General features: G+C 44.2%; 2 non-coding genes across 2 annotated transcripts; one reads left to right on the top strand and one right to left on the bottom strand.

Annotated features, from left to right (window-relative positions):
- Position 1: 1 nt before the first annotated feature.
- trnal-cag (transfer RNA leucine (anticodon CAG)) lies at positions 2 to 83 on the bottom strand. The gene has a single exon. It is a non-coding gene; the product is annotated as a tRNA-Leu (tRNA).
- Positions 84 to 4,195: 4,112 nt separating this feature from the next.
- Positions 4,196 to 4,277, top strand: trnas-gcu (transfer RNA serine (anticodon GCU)). The gene has a single exon. It is a non-coding gene; the product is annotated as a tRNA-Ser (tRNA).
- Positions 4,278 to 15,504: the final 11,227 nt, after the last annotated feature.

Below are 15,504 nucleotides of genomic sequence, written 5' to 3'. Positions count from 1 at the left end.
ATGGCAGTGGTGGGATTCGAACCCACGCCCCTTTCAGGACTGGAACCTGGATCCAGCGCCTTAGACCGCTCGGCCACACTACCAGACAGCCTGAGCGTCCATTTTCTTGCATTTCGAATTGTGCTCCTGCATAACCACACATGCAAAGTCACATGAAAAGGGTTCCATGGTCCCTGTCCGACTCGCACAGCAGCTGGTATGTGCCCGGCTACAATGTCTATTTCGCAGCAGATAATGAAAGCCCATCAATCCAGACAAAAATCAATGGTAAGCTGTGTCTATCTTCTCAGACTCTTTTCAGCCAGAAATGTATCTTTGACTGCGTGAGAATATATGTTCGGTAATGATTTGGTCAAATCACCATGAGCTGCTTGACATTACTTCAATTTCGATGCTTGCTTTGCTGAATGATTTCACCGATTGCTCGAAACAGGACAACGTTCACGTTTACACGGAACACGAAACACACCGGACTACAGGGAAAATGCACAAAGCTGAGCAGGCCGTGTTCCACATCATACCGTGCAGCATAGTTTCAGTAACTGTTTCTATTCGAGAAGCCACTTTCCTTGCCCTTTACCTTAACCGTGCAATTTACTGCAGAGATGTTCACACCTGGACATGAGCCACATGGATATCAACTGAGTTGGAAACCTGTGTGGGAATCGACAAGAAGCGACTCAATAAATTTTGCTAAACTCCATGGTGCTTTTTAGAAATGGAGTTTGTGTCCAAGTAAATCGAAAAGGCAGTTTCTGAACATAGCGACAGAAGTTACTGCTCACCCCACCCCCACTCCGGAAGTGGTGCTAACTGCACTTGGTTGCTTTTTGTTCTCGATGTGAAGATCTCTCACGAATGAGTCACCTGCATATCTCTTGTTGCTGAGAGACTCACAAAGAAAGAATTTCACCAGAGCTGCAACTGCCTCACTTTCCCACTCGCTCTCCCCGTTTACATTTTCCTTCTCGTCAGTGATTTAAAGAAAACCAAAAGGATGCGATGTTATTCTTGCCAATGCAAGCAGATTGCCAAATCTTAGTTTTAAAATCTTGCTGCAACTGTTCTGATCTTAATGAAGGCACACATGGGATTCAGTGCAGTAATGATCCCCTAAACTGGAGAAGGAAATCCTTGCCTTCAAGAATGCGTCCGGAATGTTCACTGATTCATCCCAGTGATGGCAGGACTGTCCTCTGGAAGCATATGAGTAAAATCATTCAATGTTCCATGGAGTTTCGAATGAGTGGTGAAGGGAAAGTCTCCATTCACAAATTAATCATTCAGTAGAATTCAATACAGGGACCCATGAAATGATGAACACATTGTAAAAGAACATGGACGTACGATACACAATAGCTAAGACAATTACTATGTGAAAAAACTTTGATTTCAGATCCACGGTGGCCTTTGGTGATGACATTTACTGTCCAGAACCAGTCTGCACTGGAATGACTGGAGACACACTATGAAGTATTTGAACTTGAGTCGCCTTTAGAAATAGCTGAGGCTCACTCAGGGCACGGGGAGTTAGAGATGTTGGCCTTACAAAACTTTCAAACATTTCATGGAAGAATAAAGGGAGTGATAGATAATTTTCGATCCTACGGAGATGATGTTCATGAACTGGATAGATAATAATTTACCTGAGTGGAGTTTATACATAGTGACGTCATATTTAAAAAGCAAAGAGTTCATAGTGTGACTGTAAAATCTTCAGGTCACCCTCAGTGGGAGCATTGTGTGTAATCCTTGTCCTCATGCTCCACCAACAACATGTGAAGAGGTTAGAAAGGACACCGACGCTGTTTCCTGGATAGCAAGATATTAGAAAGCCAAGTGACGTTGTTTACTGAGACATAAAAATATCAGAAAGGATGCAAACGGGATGATGGAAAGAATGAGGGAGTTTATTCACGAGATCTGGAAATGCTGGAGCAGAAACACCCAAGTTTGAAGTCAACAAATGAGATTTTCACATAACATGAGGTTTGAATGACTAAATCAGGGAGATCCCCTCTTTCGAGTGAATCAATAACTTTAGTTAGAGCTTCAAAACCATTAGTGAATGATTAAGAAAAGTTTGAATGAGAGTTTCTTCCAATCAATACAGTTAGTTAAATCGTGAACGACTTTCCAGAAATAAAACGTAGAAGCTGATTTCACAGTGTTTTAAAAGATACACGAACAAACATACAAGGAGGGAATTTACCATTGAGAGGAAGTCAGTGTGGTTGCGTAAGAATTTCGAATTTGGTTGACTTCAGCCACAAAGACATTTCATGAACACGTAGAACTGATTAAGATTGAGTAAAAAACGTTCATGGATTGGTAAGGTGTGGCGTGTTATTCATGGTGAAACTCTGTAAATGGAGCTGATGTCCTAAAATAACTGCAGACAGAAGTTATATCCTAATCAGTCGGAATTGAATCGTCACTTGGAGACGCAACACCTACTTTAAAGATTCGACCACATTCACATGATGTTATGTATATTTCGTACATTCTTTACTCCACCCAAGAAATGCACCAAGAAGATCTGTTATTTTGTATTGTTAACCCTCTGTACTTCTCTGCAGCATGCCATTGAAGATAAAATATGCTCAGGCCAAAATTCAATTCAATACAATATTCAAACGGTCCTATGTGATTTTTCCTTTTTGATTATTGCAATAACCTTTGCGACTTTGCAACAAAATGCATAACATAAAACCAGTTCAACATTTATTTTCGCGAAATTAAAGCAATGCACATGGGAAACGTTATCCACCTGCTGAACAATCACCTTTGGCTCTCTCTCCACACATGTCTCTTCACGTTTTAACTACTTGCAGTATGTTTGTTGATCAAGGAGTTATTATCCAATAAAGGTCATTTCTCAATCCACAAACACGGGTATTTTCCCATAAACTTGGCTTTGCTCAATATCACCTTCTATCCGTACCCCTCAAGACAATGAATAATTGAAGCTGCTCCATGTGAGGCTCAAACTTAAAACTTCAGCGCAGCACAGCCCACTATACTGGCACAGAGATACCATGCACTGTCACCTGCATCACAGGAGCAACACATTAATGCTTATCTCCAAGTTCCTGGTTGTACCTTAACGTTTGGGAAACCGAAGTTCTCTGATTCCATGGCTAGTAACGGGGATTTAACGATCATCTTCACCAGTGGTTCTGACTCCGAGTGAGGAAAATGGTGAGCTACTCATTGCAAAGATGGGTAGATTTTTGAAATATATAATTGCAACATTTGCCTTCACTAACCAATGAACATTTTATTTTGTTTTTCATCTGTAGAAATCTTAAAATCTTCATCTTTAACAGACTCAATGACAGATCTCCATTGTGTCTCTGGTATCAAATTCCAAAGTGTAAACCCCCTCTGAATTCTTCCACCACAGTCCGCTTTTTGGTAGTGTTCCTGTTGTGGGAAATGCACTTCCCCGTGTGTCAACTGCTGCTCCCAGCATTCTCTCTGGCACTGCACTAATTTTCCTTCTGACACTTGCTCACTGTGTTGCTGTGATCATACTTGGTATTGCATGGCCCAGGAAAATGATACAGATCAAGGTTTTTGCATTGCTGAATTCAATTGTCTGTTTAGTCTTATTTAGGATTTTGAAAGTGTCTGTTCTATACAGAAGTGCTGGTCAAAAACATCTGAGCAGAAGAAAGGTGTTCTGAATAATGACATTGAGCACTATGCACTCTCCTCCAGTCTCGAAAACAATTCCTCACAGGCAATTTAATAGACAATAGACAATAGGTGCAGGAGTAGGCCATTCTGCCCTTCGAGCCGGCACTACCATTCATTGCGATCATGGCTGATCATCCTCAATCAGTATCCTGTTCCTGCCTTATCCCCATAACCCTTGAGTCCACTATCCTTATGAGCTCCAGCCAACGCTTTCTTGAAGGAACACATCCTGCTTTCTCGGGTTCTTCATTCTGTTGACTTCAAATCTTCACAGAATTCAACAGACTTTGTTACATAGTCTTTTCTTCATTTTTGCTTAGATCACTGTAAGCAGAGTGTCACAGTGGGAATGCCATTGCCCCACAACCCAGAGGTCAGACCATACTCTTGGGACCGTACTGTGCTTTTTAGCATTTCACCAGACCAGGGAAAAATATCTGCTGTTCTGCATAATTTACGCAATTCACTTATTCATGCAGGAGCTCATATACGTGACGAGGTGGCCGAGAGGTTAAGGCGATGGACTGCTAATCCATTGTGCTCTGCACGCGTGGGTTCGAGTCCCACTCTCGTCGCTGTTTTCAATGTTGCTATTTTTGCATGCTCACTCCTGTCTTATTGAAATTGGAACTCCAATGGTCAGTTTATATGCATCGACGCTATTATAAAATCTCAAAGAATAATTTGAGTCAGTTGCTTAAACTGCATTGAAACGTAGATCACATTGGGATAATGAAAAGTAACGCGATTTTCTTTTTCAAAGCTGCTGTGACCTTTTATCATATGAAAGAGATCCAGGAAACCAAAATACAAGAGATGCGAAGCGCATGTTTATGTAATGCGATTCTTAATGACTGTTTTTTCAAATGAAATCTGGAGCAGGTTGAGTAGAAGTGATTCATGTTGGTGAGAAGAGCACAGAAAGGCAGAACAAAATAATGGAAATATTTCAAAAGGGGCAGGGCGTGGGTGTTGGGGCACCGAGAACTGGCTGAAAATGCACAGAAGAGAATTGCAGATATGGGTGCCATGCATGGATACGGAGAGACTTTCACATTGGTCTCTTTATCGCCCGTTGCTCTCGCCATTGATGAAGGCTGGACACAAGACACAGATAAACACAAGATGTGGGAATCAAGCTCCAAAACGTTATGCAGACACTGGATGCATCACATTGAACTATGGACAACTGGAGAAGTAGCATGCTCACTGCAGGGACTGAACCTAAACTGTGGAGCAATAATCGCAAATTCATGCAGCATTAGCATGAAAAATGATTTAATGTGTCTTTATACGCATGTCATTAACAGACGTTTCGTTCTAATACCTGTGTCATTGAAAGAAAAGGACACCACATGTCAAGATGGATGACAACGTAACCAAGTTTGCTTTGAAATTGAGATCCATTTCATCATTGTACACAGTGGACAAGTTCATTTTAAATAATACAAACCACATTCCCTCACCTGTAATAAAAGTGTGATTTCATTACAAACATTGCCCTTGCTAAGTGGCAGTTACTCAACATGAAAAATATGATGTAATTTTTATTGAGCATACATCAATTAGCACCATTATCTAACTTCGGATTGACTGCAATATGCACATGATAAACAATATTTAAGAAAGAATGTCTTTTGGAAGTAATGATTCGGTGCTGACGAAAAATAATATTAAATTCACATGATGCGGATATTCCACCAATGGCTCCAATGGTGGAAATGGTCAGTGGGCACTATTTCTAAGTTGGTATAGAGGTGTGTGAGTTGCAAGGGTTGGGAGATCCCACCTCATCTGGAGCAGCGTCTGCTCACATGGACCAGGGAGCATTGGGGCAGCAGGCTGGGAGTTCCAACCACACCTGGAGAAGCTTTTATTGACTTGGAGTAGCAGGGAGCATTGGGGAAGCAGGCTGGGAGATCCAACCTAACCCGGAGCAGCTTCTATTGACGTGGAGCAGCAGGGACCATTGGAACATCAGACTGCGGGATCTTACCTAATTTGAAGCAGCTTCAGTCGACATGGAGCAAGGAGTTTTGTGAGATCCGTCTGGGAGCTCCACTCTCACCTGGAGCAGCTTTTAATGTCAAGTAGCAGCGGGAAGCATTGGGACATCAGAGTGATAGATCCAGCCTCAACTGGACCGCTTCTATTGACATGGAGGAGGGAGCATTTGGACATCAGACTGGGAGGACCAAGCTCACAAGGACCAGCCCTTAATGACATGTAGCACCTGTGAGCATTTGGGCATGAGAGTGGTAGATCCAACCTCAACTGGACCGCTTCTATTGACATGGAGCAGGAAGCATTGAGGCATCAGACTGGGATCCCCAAATTAAATTGAAGAAGCTGCTATTGACATGGAGCAGCAAGGAGCATTGGAACGTTAGGTTGGGAGCTCCAACCTCACCTGGAGTAGCTGGTATTTACATGGAAGAGAAGGGAGGATTGGGACATTAGGCTGGGGGAAAGGATATTCAACTATTTTAATCTGAAGTAAAATAGGTTCCAAAACTCAGATGTTAATTGATTTATGAAGAAACTTTCCCAGGAAAATAATTAATACTTTCGATACTAAAGACAAGTCCTGCAAATATCCAACTCAGGAAAATGCATTGGTACAGAGAGAAATGGGGGTGATGTTTCATGTCTTTGTCTTTTCTTTTCTGGCCGACTCTGCACTGGATTACATCACGGGAAGGACGTTTTCACTCATTTCATATTGTTCAGTTTCCTGCAAATACGGAAGGGTCATTAACGCAATCTAAACCGAAAATTAATGGGAATATGTGATGTTATGATTAGGCTAGAGTTTACCTCTAATTAAGGTGAAAACGCAGCAAAGTAAGTTGCAATTTTCTTGATCAGCAGCGACCTCATTGATTAGCTGCTCGAATTGTGAATGGTAGTTTTTTTTAAGACAATTTGAAGTGGATCATTGATGGTGATTATCTTTGTTCTTTGTTCACCTTGTGACTGTTACTGTTATTGCTCATGTCGTTGTCAGCACCACAGCTCTGCAGCGTGTAAAATTTCAGCTGTGCATCTGGCCAGTGGTACAGCCATTCGTATAGCTGGCTACGGATCAGGCAGGTGCAGGTTCAAGTTTTGCTTGGCACAAGCGCATTGTGGAGATTCAGCACACATCCAAACTTTTTTTTTTGTTACACTGAGGTGGATAATATTTGAAATTTTCATCTCCACGAACGAAAATTCGTTTACTGTCTTCGATCAATTAAACATTACCAAGAGCTCTCAAAGTTAAAAATCACATTGCATCAGATTGTATCGAACAAGCATATTTGGAAGCACCAGTGTTCCGTGCACTGTTTCTTCATCAGGTGGTTGTGAACTGTTGGACTCTAATCTGGCTTTGTATGATTTTTAAATTTGTCCACCCCAGTCCAACACCAACACATCTATGTCATGGGTACAATCGACACCACGAACGATCAATTAAAATCCAGATGATCTTCCAAACGATCGCGCATATTGACACACACATCAAGTTTCTGCAGAAAGACACACACCTGATGAAGGAGCGGCTGTCTGAAAGCTAGTGTTTCCAAATAAACCTGCTGGACTATGCCCTGACGTTGTGTAATTTTTAACTTTGTCTACCCAACTCAAACATTGGCACTTCCATATCATTGAGAACATCAGTCATGTCCCAGCGCTGTCAGAGAAGGCAATCTTGGAATAGCCTCACTCATTGTTCAGAAGGTACGTTTAATTTTCAGAAACCAACCCACTCAATCGTGAATTACTGCAGATTGTTAATGTGCTGAGCTATTTGTTTTAGCTTTACATTAAATGGAAGCCGGTTAGCTCAGTCCGCTGGCTAACTGGTTTTTGGTATAGAGTGAGACTAACAACGTGGGATTAATTGTCGCACTGTCTCAGGGTGCCAGAAGGATCATCATCTCCTCTGCGTACATGATCTGTAATACAATGTGACTCTAGTGAGTAGGAATGCAACTGTCGATGTCAAGCATCATTATCATTGCCATCGATTGCCTTGGTCATTTGGTCACAATGACCAGGAACGGGACTGAGTCCTTTTAATACTCACTGCTTTAACGGGATACGGAAAAATGTTGTGCAAAATAGACTTGAATGAAAACTGGGTTTCCAAGGGTCGCTGCGTTGTTTACAGAAAATGTTACATTATCACAGGGCTTCTCACTCGGTCGGCTTCAATTCGGCACAGAATTCGATTCAACCACACTTCATGAACATGCTTCTGCAAGATCCTACAGACAACATGAAACACACTGCAGTCATCATTAATCTTCACCATGGCTTCATTCAAGGACATAATGCACAGTTTTCATGAATACTGAAGACATAAGAATGTCATGCAAGAGCAAATTGAATTTCAGTTTAAATTGTAAAGTGATAAGAATCTAGAGTAAGATACAGAACGCCCGAAATTCATGTTTATTACCGTGGTCAGAACTCTAGTCAGAAAAAGGGGAAATCTGTCCCTGAATCCCCAATATCTAACCGCCAGTTTGCTCCATGTTTCTAGTTGGAAACCTGTGTGAAGGAGCATGCAGCTTGAAAGAGCACCTGGGACAACCCTCCCCTGTCTGATTCGAAGCTACAACAGCAGCTGTGAGAGCGGTGGGATAAACGGGAGGACCTTGGTATTCCGTGGTGCAGATTCACATTGTCCTCATCATGCTATTGTTAAAAACCCTCTGTCAGAAACAGCACAGACTGAGAGGAATAGGAGGGGACCATTTCACCCACCAGCGCTACCCCGCCATTTGACATAATTACGGCTGATCGAACAGGTCAATGTCTTTTCCTAGCCCATCTACATCAACCTATCACCCAAAGGGAAAAAGACACTGAATAAATCGAAACACTCTGTGCAACCGTGGGAGGGAACTGTGTTGAAAGACAGTGGGTATCTGCAGTGGGTTTTGTGAATGAGCAGCCGATTGCTGGCTGATCATATTTCAAATGATATGATTTTCTTAAAACTCACCACCAAGAAAGTGAGGAACCTTCTCTGGTCAGTAGCAGGGACGAGAACTCCAGACGATGGGAACTGACGATGAAGCAGCAGAACAATCATTGAATCAGCTGAAATCTGAACAAAATTGCGATTCTGGGGTGAATCAAACCCACAAACTGTGAATCGCGATCTTAACAATGCAGTAGATGTCCACCACGTCTTTCATTGTGCCACTGAGCTGCACTAGCCTCCATTTTACTGCACCGAAAGTTACAGTATTCAACTCTTTCAATAAATATCTGTTTATCTTCGCCCCACCTTCCAGTACCTGCTCCTTATCCGTGCATGCTCTAGCTCCTCAAGTGTTCAGCTCAATACTCCTGAAGTAGTTTGATGACTCTTAGCTTTAGTACACGTTCAAACAGTGAGTTCCAGACAAACAACCGTCTCCGGATGTAAACATTCTTCCTAAATCTTCACTGAATATCCTCTCTGTAGCGTTTCATCTATAACCCTGGTTATTTACCCTTCCCATAAGAAGTTTATTCCTGTCAAACATATCTATTCCATTTCTGTGCACGTTAATCAATTTCTCTCTCAGCTTTCTCCGCTCTCAGATAGAGAGCCCCAGTCGAGCTCATCTATCTTTGCATTGGCGAGAGTGTAGTACTTTAAAAGCACAGAACGTCTGGCAGCATCCGAGGAGGAGGAGAATCGATGTTTCGGGCATAAGCCCTTCACCAGGAAAGAGGCTTTTGAGTCGGGGTTGAGGGAGGGGAATGGGGTTGGTGGTCAGGTAGCTGGGAAACCGATAGATGGATGAAGAGAGGTAGAAGGTGGTAGTTCGGAGGGGCAATGATGGCCGGGTCCAGAGAGCAGTGCCTAGCTTTAGGCTTGGGATTGGGATAATGTTGGGGGAGGTGAAATGAGGAAGCTGTTGAAATACACATTTATCCCGTATGGTTGCAGGGTCCTAAGGTGGAACAAAAGATTTTCTTCCTCCAGGCATCGGCTGGCAATGGAATGTCGGTGTTGTTTTTTTCCGAAACATCGATTTTCCTACTCCTCAGATGCTGTCTGACGTGCTGAGCATTTCCAGCACTACACTCTCGACTCTGAGCTCCAGCACCTGCAGCCCTCACTTTCGCTTATCTTCGCAGGGGGAATGGTCGAGCTCAGGTACCACGTTGATAAATCTCCTCTGACCACAATCCCGTCCAAACGCACGTTTCCTGAAGGCTGGCAATCACAACAGAATAAAGTTATCAAAAGAAGTGTAGAAACATCGGAACCAAATCAGCTGGTCTAGTGCATCTGGGGAGAAATTTTCGAGCCAAACAATCCGCCTTTGGAATGAATGGTATGTGTAGATGGGGCAGGAACATGAAAGAAGATATTCTGGGTCTAAAATGATTGAACTCCATGTTGGGTACTGAAGATTGCACTGTCTCTCATTCGGAAATGACGTGCCACTCTTCCAACTTGCACAGGCCATGCGGGAGCTCTGCAGCAGACCAAACTGACATGGAGGCATGGGAACACAGTGGGAATTTGCAGTGACAGGAATCTAGAAGCTCAAGTTCTTTTTCTGTTTGCAGACAGAACATAGGTGTACTCGCGTTTGTCACCCATTCTGTTTTTTTCTCCCCAGTCTTGACGAGATCACATTGTGAGCAGGAAATGCAGCTTGCTAAATTGAGTGAGAGGCAGATAAATCACTGGAACTTTAGACAGTGAGGAGAGACATCGTAAACAAGTAGCATTGCATCTTCTGAGATTTCGTGCAATTGTGCAATATGGGGAAGTGTTGGGGGCCAAAGAGGACTGGATAATGGTGCTCAGAGAGAAATTGTCCTACATAGTGGCGGTATTCCGTGGTATGGGCGAGTGGGGAAAGGATAGTAGAATGTATATTTTCCTGAGCTACCTTCTATAAGTAAACACTTCACTACGAGCAAAACTACCTAATGATTTTCATTCCAACACTCTAGGTACAGCTTACAGAAGTCACGTGTTTGCACAGTCACTGTCATTGTGTCTCCCCGGGAGCAGCAGCATTCCCCCACGCTGATTCAGACAACACAGTTCTTAGTCTGACATGTCCGTTCGAGAATGGAAGGACAGGTATTAATAACCCACTCTTGTAACTGAGTACCTGTATTGCTCAATAATAATCGCTTAACTATCCGAACCCCTTTTTAAATCACTTGATGCAGAGCCTTGTATGTCTTGGCATCACAAATGCACATCTGAATACTTCGGAAAGTTATGTGGATTTTGCCTCTCCGATCCTTGCATGCACTGTGTTTCAGATTTCAGCCACCCACTGCTTGCAAACGTATTTCCACGCATTCACTGTAATCTTTCCGCATCTGACCTTAACTCGATGCCTGCTCATGATGGAAATCGCCGTCAAAGTGAAACATGCATTTCAGTCTAAGCTATCCATACTCCTTTATATTTTGTACATCTTAATCATGCTCCCTCAATCTACTCTGCTCCACGAAATACAAATCCAGTTTGTTCAATATCTCTTCTTCAGCCCAGACAATATCCTGGGAAATCTCCCCAGCATCGTTTGCAGTGCGATCAGATCCCTGCTATAATGTGAACTGCATAACTACACAGAATAGTCTCGCCAGAGCCGAATGAACAAGTGAAATAAATGATGTGGAAGTCCACGGAACCTGGTGTTTTTTTTAACAAAGTTTATTTTCCTCAATGCGGCCCTGTGCCCTTTTCCTGTGACTGATGTTTCAATAATCGCTGGTCCATGTCAGTAAAAGCTGCTACATGAGGAGTGATCTCACAGCCGCGGTATAGAAATGGATCAACTGGGTTGAAGGTCCCGATAGTGAGATTTGCGCATGGTCACCCAGCAACAGTGAGCACAGCAGCACAGACAGAATGAGGTCAATGTGAAAGTGACTGTAAGGGAAATGGGAGGCGGTACTTAAAGAAGGTAAGTGATTGCAGGAGGGAGAGAAGGAAAGGGGTTTGATGGAAAAAAAATCATAATGTCTGAGAAAATGTCATGTAAAATCAACTAATTCCTTTCTGTGTTTCTTCAACATGAATCACAAGGAGGAAAATGCAGTAACTCGGATTCCAACGAGCTTCCTACGGCCACAATGCAGAATACTTTAAAATTCAAACCATAAATGAGTCATGCAGGGAAATACATTTTAAAAAAACCCAGCAATTATCACAGTGACAGAGGATATGTTAGGTAGAGTAGCAGATGCACAATAGGAATATTAGGCGAGCGATAGTAGACATGTGGGAAATCAGAATTAGATGAATTTTAAATTCGATATGCCCAGACGCTGTGGTGGTTCCATCAAGTACTGCATGTTGAAGATTGACTTTGATAGATTTCTAGAAACAAAAATGTTCAGGGTAGAGTGCGGGATATTGGTGCATTGTATGTTTCAATAACAATGAGTTTGAAAACGGTTGCTTCCCAAACTTTTTCACACAAGGAGGTACCCATTGCTTCAGTTAGTCACACAACCCCAGTTCCAAGAAACGGAATTCGACAAACGTCGTGGCGCAGCCGCCAATACAAAACCGGAAGTGGGGTCGGAAATGAGCACGTGAAGCTATTCTGTTGCATCAGTGACATGATTGGTAAAGGCGCGATCATAGACTCATAGAGATGTACAGCATGGAAAGAGACTCTTCGGTCCAATCCGTCCATTCCGACCAGATGTCCCAATCCAATCTAATTCCTCCTGCCAGCATTCAGCTCATGTCCCTCCAAATCCTTCTTATTCATATACCCATCCAAATACCTTAGAAATGTTGCAATTGCACCAGCCTCCATCATTTCGTCTGGCAGCGTATTCCATACACGTGCCACCCTCTGTATGAAAAAGTTACCCCTTAGGTCTCGTTTATATCTTTCCCTTCTCAATCTAAATCTATGCCCTCGCGTTCTGGACTCCCCGACCTCAGGGGAAAAAAAAACCTGACTATCCAAGCACGTGAAATGATGAGGCTGGGTGTGATTCTGGTCAAAGGCGGGGTGGAAAGGTATATTCGTCTCAAATTATCATATTATTAACAATCAGCAGCAGCATTAACCCGCACTGAGGATTGGCTCAGAGGAAGCCTGAGAATTCGAATTAGATTGAATGACTTGCAATGTGACCACACCGACCCGCCGAAGCAACCCACCCATACCCCTTCACCAAATATTACGGGTAGTTTTAGCATTGCCAATTCAACGAACCAGCACATTTTTGGACTGTGGGAGGGCGCCCATGCAAACTTGGGGAGAACGTGCAAACTCCAAACAGTCAGTCGCCTGAGTCGGGAATTGAACTCCGGTCTCTGGTACTGCATGGCAAACCACTGTGCCACCATGCCACCCAATCTGCCGACCGTAATGAATTCTGTCAACATGTGACTCCAGACCGACAACAATGTTGTTAATCCATGACTTAGTTCAAGGTGAATTAGAATTAACAACAAATGCTCTTCAATTCAATGATAGCCACATTCCGTGGAAGAATAAGGAGCTGTTAATCCCAACCAGCAATGAACCATGGCTGGATGCGTGTTTCCAGTGAAATGCCACTGTACTCTGATGTAGATCAATGGTTTAGACTTAGTTGCAGGAGCCATGATTTAGAACTTTGCTGATGATGCAACAATTGGTCGTGTAGTTGACTAAGGTTAAAATGCCAGGGACTGCTGGGATGTATCAATCAGGTGGAAAGGTAAAATGCTGAATGGAATTGAATTCAGACCAATGAGTGTAAATGAATTTGGGGAGAAGAAACAATGACAGTGAGCGTTCTGTGTGGTGTAGACAGACAAAGAGATCATGGAGTCGACATGCACGATCTCTGAAGATCAATGGTTAGGGAAATCAGTTGGACTGAAGTATGTACGGCAGGAGCTGGATTCAAATCAATATTAGAGTGGTACTGAAGAAGCATAGCAGGTCAGGCAGCATCCGAGTTACAGAAAAAAGTGACTTTCCGGGCAAAGGACCTTCATCAGGAATAAGTCTGGGAGCCTCAAAGGTGGAGACATAAATAGGAGGACTGGGTCTGGGAAGAATTTAGCTGAGAGTGCAATAGATGGATGGAGATGGGGTTAAAGGTGGTAGGTCGGAGAAGAGGGTGGATCGGATAGGTAGGAAGGGAGGTAAACAGGTGGGACAGGTCAGTTGGATGGTGCCAAGCTGGAAGGTTTGAAGTCGGATAAGGTGGGCGTGAGGAGATGAGGAAACTGGTGAAGACCACATTGATGCCCTGGGGTTGAAGGGTCCCGACATGGGGGATGAGGCGTCGGGTGGTGAGGGAATGGTGGTGGAGGAGGCCCAGGATCTGCATGTTGTCGGGAGAGTGTGGAGGGGATTTGATGTGTTCGGTCTTGGGGCGCTCAGGTTGAATGTTGCGGGAGTCCTGGAAATGTTCACTGAAACGCTCTGCGAGAAGGTGTCTGTTGGTCCCAGTGTAGAGGAGACCCAACCTCTTGCGCTACCAGTATCCTGTATTCCCAATTCCTCCACCTGCTTTGTATCAGCTCCCAAAGGAGAAGCACAGCAGTTCAGACTGCATACGAGGAGCAGTAAGATCGACGTTTCGGGCAATAGTTGAGCTGGGGAGGGGATGAAGGTGATAGGTCAGGGAAGAGGGTGGAGTGGATAGTTGGAAAGGAAGATTGGCAGGGCGGATAAGACATGGGGACAGTGCTGAGCTGGAAGTTTGGAGCTGGTGTGAGGTGGGGAAAGGGGAAATGAGGAAACTGTTGAAGTCCACATTGATGCCCTGGTGTTGAAGTGTTCCGAGGCAGAAGATAAGGCGTTCTTCCTCCAGGCGTCGGGTGGTGAGGGAGGGACGGTGAAGGAGGTTCAGGACGTCCATGTCCTCGGCTGAGTTGGAGCGGGAGTTGAAATTTTGGGCGACAGGGCAGTGTGATTGATAGGTGTGGGTGTCCCAGAGATATTCCGTAAAGTGCTCTGCTCGGAGGCTTCAAGTCTCTCCAATGTGGAGGAGGTCATATCGGGAACCGTGGTTACAATAAATGATATTGGTGGATGTGGAAGGCTCCTTTGGGGCCTTGGATGGAGGTGAGGGAGGAGATGTGGGCGCAGGTTTTGCAATTCCTGCGATGGCAGGGGAAGGTGCCAGGACGGGGTTGGGGGTTGTTGGAGGCCGTGGACCTGACCAGGTTGTCACGGAGGGAACTGTCTTTGGGGAAGGCAGAAAGGAGTGGGGAGGAAAATATATCCCTGGTGGTGGGGTCCGTTTGGAGGTGGCGGAAATGTCGGTGGGTAATTTGGTTTATGCGAAGGTTGGTATGGTGGAAGATGAGCACCAGCGAGGTTCTGTCCTTGTTACGAGTTGGAGGGGTGGAGTCAGAGGGCGGAGGTGCGGGATGTAGACGAGATGCATCGGAGGGCATCTTTCACCACGTGGGAAGGGAAATGGCAGTCTCGAAAGAAGGAGGCCATCATGGTGTGTTCTGCACTCGGTACTTCATTCTCCCTACATCCACCCTCCTCTCATTTATCTCTCTAACCTTCAGGCACTCTGCCTTTATTCCTGATGAAGGGCTTTTGCCCGAAATGTCGATTTTACTGCTCCTTGGATGCTGCCTGAACTGCTGTGCTTTTCCAGCATCACTCTGATCTAACCTCTGGTTTCCAGCATCTGCAGTCATTGTTCTTTCCCTCTGCTCCCAAAGGACCATTTCCACCACATAACACACCAGATGGCCTCCTTCTTTAAAGACCAGACCGTCCCCTCCTATGTGGTTGAAGATGCCCTCCAACGCATTTCATCCATGTTCTGTACCTCCGCCCATGAACCCCACACCTC

Source organism: Hemiscyllium ocellatum, chromosome 29 (assembly GCF_020745735.1).
Source record: "Hemiscyllium ocellatum isolate sHemOce1 chromosome 29, sHemOce1.pat.X.cur, whole genome shotgun sequence".
NCBI classification, from domain to species: domain Eukaryota; kingdom Metazoa; phylum Chordata; class Chondrichthyes; order Orectolobiformes; family Hemiscylliidae; genus Hemiscyllium; species Hemiscyllium ocellatum.
This window is presented reverse-complemented; position numbering and strand designations above follow the sequence as displayed.